Below are 5,875 nucleotides of genomic sequence, written 5' to 3'. Positions count from 1 at the left end.
ATAAATATTGATTTTTAATCAACGCAAAAACTTATCTATCGCTTAATGTAGTTTTAAGGCTATGGGTACATAATTCGCAAATATTTTACGTGTATCCCTACTTTTTCTGTCTTTACACAGCAAATTACGTGTAGTAAAATTCACACTGGTGTGGATATGTAAACATTACTAGAATGTCATTCTACTTGAAAATGTCATAATTAATTTAAAGAGATGGCTTTTGAATGTTCTTGGATAACTGTTATTTTTATAATTGCAAATTATTAATTCAGTTAATAAATGTGATAATTTTTTCACTAACTATGTTTTCAGTGATTGTAATAATTTATTTGTACAACAAAAACTAATAATCAATCGAGAAAAGAGGAAAAGTGTTAAAGTGATTTTTTAATAATATGTTGTTATTTTGGAACGCTTACAATTTTGAACATCTCTAACAACAAAATACTTGGATCACAGGATATATCTGATGTATAGGGCTTTTCATCGATTGTCATTTGTTTCGAGCTTCTGTCAGATGTTGTATAATCTGTGTATAATATTAACATACACAGATTATACTAAATATGACAGAAGCTCGAAACAAATGACTGTGAATGAAATGCCCTATTCTCTGCTTGGATCTTCCACAAATAATACACAATAAATAACTTTTTATTAAGTTCACGTCTTAAATCAATTATTTATCAAATACACTATATATCAATAATATTTAATCAATTTCTCAAAATATTCCCGATGCAATGTCAAATATTTAAAATTGTCACTGATTGTCAGTGTCTGACTGACAATATATGCTGACAATATTATATTCGGTTGAGTGCGTTGTAAGACAAAGACAGATTTGGAAAATATTACAACGGCATTGTGTTCATTTTTTTCAAATCCTGAAAAAACCAATAAATATTTTTGAAAAATTTAAACGCAGAATGAAAGACTAAATTATTACCGAGGGCCGAAAGTCCCTTAGAATAAATAAAAAGTTTATTTTGAATGAGATATTTGAAATTAAAAATCACACTAAATTTTCTCTTAGTTTTTTCACCCCTGTAACTTATTAAAATAAACATTATAGAAGTTCTCAGGGACTTTCGGCCCTCGCTAATAACGTAATCTTTCATTCTGCGTTTAAATTTTTCAAAAATACTTATTAGTTTTCTCAGGATTTGAAAAAAATGAATCCCCATTTGAATAGCATTGCAGCCGAAAATACGTACCGATCCTCTTAAGGACTGTCTGATCACTATACGCTCTGAGCTTCGCTGGTGTCGCTCCTAGCGGACTACTAATTCAACTTTCACCGGTAATTTTTAAATTTATTATTTAATTGTTATCGCTTAATATTTACAACGCAAAAAAGTAATTAAATTGTAATCGATTTTTTTAAGATTTTGCTAATTATTTTGACGTTTTATTGATAAAATATGAATTTCTTACTTCGGATACTTTCACAGTTATCGTGTAGATGGCGCTAAGATTAATAGATTAATTTATAATTACATATTACGGAACATTAAAAAAACTTAAATTCAGTATTTAAAACGTAAGTATATTTAAGGTAAATTTTTTATAATTTTTTATAATTAATGTTTTTAATTTTAATTTTAAATTAATCACTTTGACATTGATGTCAAATTTCCGGTAAGGGTTTACAGACTTGTCACTACTGGCGCTCGCGAATTTGTAAATATCCCCTCTACGTACGAGCTCACAGCGTATAACGATTCCACAACAAATGTGACGAAAAAGGATAAATGTTCGATTTTTTCTAATGGCGCGACTGCACGCGGGGGCCCGCTCTGGTGTGCTCTTTGCTTTTTTTTTCTACTTTGATGGGGACATTTTGCACTACACAAGTACACAATAGAAAATGTAACTCTATAAATTTTTATTTTTGTGTAGGTACTTATAAATTAAAACGAAGAATACCTATTTATAAAAAAATTTGAAAACAAAAATTATTATTAGACACAAGGAAAACTTTTGGAAGGTCCTGTACTTGTTTTATCTACTAAAAGTGACTAATAGAACCCAAGTTCTGGTTTCAACACATGTAAAGAATTACCGCCTGTAGGACTGTAGGTACCTTTTAACTCAAAAACCTATATTTATATCAGCACGTTTCATGGATTAGTCGTAAACTATAAAGTTGTAAAATTTTGCAAATTGACACAGTCATTGCAAGTTGTATACTTGCATTGAGGAGTGTTATAAAAATACCTTATCCCAAAAGAATAAACTCGACGAAAAATCGTTCTTTTGTTTGTATTTATAGCATCACCATTCTTTACTTTTACTTTTAAGTAATAATTATTGATAACTGAAATGAACTAACAGGTACGTATCAGAACTTCCGTCCTTCCTGTGTGGAAGAAGTCAGTAAGTTGAATCAATACAGTTTGAAATATTTAAGAGCTGACCGTGATCTAAGATTTCTAACACTGTTGTCTCGTTCGCATTTTTTTTGCATTTTGTTCTTTCTAAGTGTAACTAAGGTAGTACAATGTACAAACATAAATCTGGAAGTGCTAACCGGAAGCTAAAAGTTGAAGCAGAGGAAAAAAAAAAAGCTACCAAAAATTGATAATTTTTTTAGTGCAAGAAGAAGAAATGATAAAGTTGCTAAAACAACTGATGTGCCTTCAACTTCCTATACTTCGACGTTTGCTTCCGACCAGAGATATTAATTATAGCATTTCAATTTTTTTTGTGTTTGCACCAGTTTCATGGATTTTATTTTGATATGTCGTTTTTGTTTTTTTGCTTTGAACAAACTATTAACCTTATTTCTATAGTTTTGTAATCAACATTAAGATCGTAGACGCAAGAAGGCGCAAATATTTTACGAATATACATACTTTTTTTCTTTACACAGCAACTTACGTGTAGTAAAATTCTCGCTGGTACGGAGACGTAAACATTGGTTGACCGTGATCTAAGATTTCTAAGACTGTTGTCTCGTTCGCATTGTTTTTTTGCATTTTGTTCTTTCTAAGTGTAACTAAGGTAGTACAATGTACAAACATAAATCTGGAAGTGCTAACCGGAAGCAAAAAGTTGAAGCAGAGGAAAGAAAAAAAAGCTACCAAAAATTGATAATCTTTTTAGTGCAAGAAGAAGAAGTGATAAAGTTGCTAAAACAATTGATGTGCCTTCAACTTCCTATTCTTCGACGTTTGCTTCCGACCAGAGATATTATTTATAGCATTTAAGCGTTTGCATGCTTTAACATTGCCATGATTAACTTGAAGATGGTTGAATGTTGTTGGATAAACGTTACTTGTATTACCGCTTAAATTATTAATTCATTTAATTAGTATGATAATTTTTTCACTAACTATATATTCAGTGATTACAATAATTTATATACTATACAATAAAAACTAATAATCGAGAAAAGAGTAAAAGCGATTTTTTTTAATAATATGTTGTTACTATGGAACGCTTAGATAAATTTTGAACATCTTTGACAACAAAATACTTGGATCACAGATCAATTATGTATCAAATACTATCAGTATTATTTAATAAACAATTCAGAATATTCCTAAAGCCGTATCAGTGTCAAATATTTAGTAACCTTGTTTGTCACTATCTTGTCACCATATTCTGTTCAACTGAGTGCGTTGTATGACAAAGATAGCGAATGTTCGATTTGGAAAATATGACAGAGACATGGTGTCCGTTTTTTTTGAATACTGAAAAAACTTATAAATATTTTTGAAAAAATTAGACGCAGAATGAAAGACATTATTAGATATTATTACCGAGGACCGAAAGTCCCTTAGAATAAATAAAAATTTTCTTTTGAATGAGATATTTGAAATTAAAAATCACACTAAATTGTCTCTTTTTTCACCCCTGTAACTTATTAAAATAAACATTATAGACATTTTCAGGGCTTTCGGCCCTTGGTAATAACGTAATCTTTGATTCTGCGTTTAAATTTTTTAAAAATACTTTTTAGTTTTCTCAGGATTCGAGAAAAAATTAATGCTTTTAAAATGCATTGGAGCTCAAATTTGCGCCTATCCATTTAAGTGTTGGCGAAAGTTGTTTTATTAATTTTTTTTTAAGAAAATCTCGTCGTTTGATTAAAGATATCAACCCCACAGTTATCCAAGGTTTCATTTTTGCTATTTTTTCATTTAAGCGTTTTATCTCCCTAGAGGTTTGTATTTAATTATTTAACTTATTTATAAATATATGCAATATACATATATGCAAATTGAGAATATAAAAGCTGTTTTAGTTATTTGATATTAAGGTTTTTAATTATGATTGGAGATTTGGATGTAGAAAATTTTTGATTTTCATTATTTATAAAAACTGCTGGAGTAAAGTAATAAATTATGTTAGTATGAAAAACGATAGGATTAATATTAATTTACTGTTTTAAATTAGCTGAGTTTTTAATAATATATGATGATATATATTTAATGTTTATTAAAAACTTTTAATATACAATGTGTGTTTTTATTGGGCAGGGGGCCCGCATTATGGGGGGAGGGCGCATTATTGGGCGGGGGCCCGCATCCCAACTGGAACCAGGGCCCGCGGATCTATAAGTACGCTACTGGCTCGCGGGTTAATAAAAGCGTATGTAAATAAAATTAACGATAGTAAAAAGGGAAAATTATGTAAATTAAAAAGTAACAATATTAAATTAAAGAAAATAGCTCACAACTAAATTTGTATTTTGATTTAATCATATTAAAATACCTTTCTTTTAAATGCATAGTTTGTGGTTATGAACCCATACTACTAGATGGCGCTATTTTGCCAGCGCTTTTTTAAGTTAATGGGAAATGTCACGAGTTGTACGTATTATAGTCATAGTATTTGGCACATTTGGTAGTATTTAACACGTTGATACCTTTGTATTTTTCTGGCTATTTTTTATCTCATTTTTTGAATAGTTCGTTCTCCATCCTTCCGGTATTTTATTGTGTTTTATAATTTTGTTAATTAATGTTGTTAATTGTTCTGTCATTGCTGTTCCACAATATTTTAGTAATTTTGTAGTCGTTTGGTATTCCATCTTTGCCTGCAGCTTTTGTGCTTTTCACCTTTTCAAGTGTACTCTTCCTGTGTACCTACTTGTATTAACTTCTTCATTTGTGGTAATTTCTGGTGTTTTCGGTTCTAACGTCATTTGAATTTCGGGCTTGCGGAAATAACCATAATTATAATGTTAGTTTAGTATTTTGTTAAAAATAAAAAAACAATTGAAACGTTTAGCAAAATTTGTTGTCATTATTATTAATTTTCACTGCCTATTAGTAGTGCACTTACTTCTTCATTAGGTATTAAGTGGCATTATTTATATTTATTATCCTATATAATACTAGGGCAGTAAATAATAATAATAGATCAGGTATAATTTTTTACAAAATATACATAATTGCTTCAATATAAAAAGGGAAGGAATTTAACTTAGTTTGTCATTGTTGGTCAATTTGGAAGTTGTACTCTTTGGTGTAAGTATATTGTTTATATTGTTTTCTTTTATTATGTAGAACCAAATTTTTTTTCTAGTCTGCCCTTAATATATTAATTTTCTTCTAGCTTTTGATGAATTTTCTCCATTGTTTTTTTTTTCGCAATCTGTGTTGCTTCTTTTCAACATTTGCCTTTTTTGTCGATGTTCCACACTTATTGGTCTGTCTCTTCTGTTCTTCCCTATTGGTTTTGCTTCCCACAATCTTTTCACTTGCCTGTTACTATTCATTCGTGTTATATGATCAAACCATGCTAATTTTTTCGCTTTATTGTATCAAGATCAAGTAATCCTTTAAGTTTAAGTCTGTTTCTTATTTCGTCATTTTTGAGTCTATTTGTCCCTTTTGCCGCTATCGTTGATCCAAGTTATTTT

This window comes from Diabrotica virgifera, chromosome 8, assembly GCF_917563875.1.
Source record: "Diabrotica virgifera virgifera chromosome 8, PGI_DIABVI_V3a".
Taxonomy (NCBI): domain Eukaryota; kingdom Metazoa; phylum Arthropoda; class Insecta; order Coleoptera; family Chrysomelidae; genus Diabrotica; species Diabrotica virgifera.
This window is presented reverse-complemented; position numbering follows the sequence as displayed.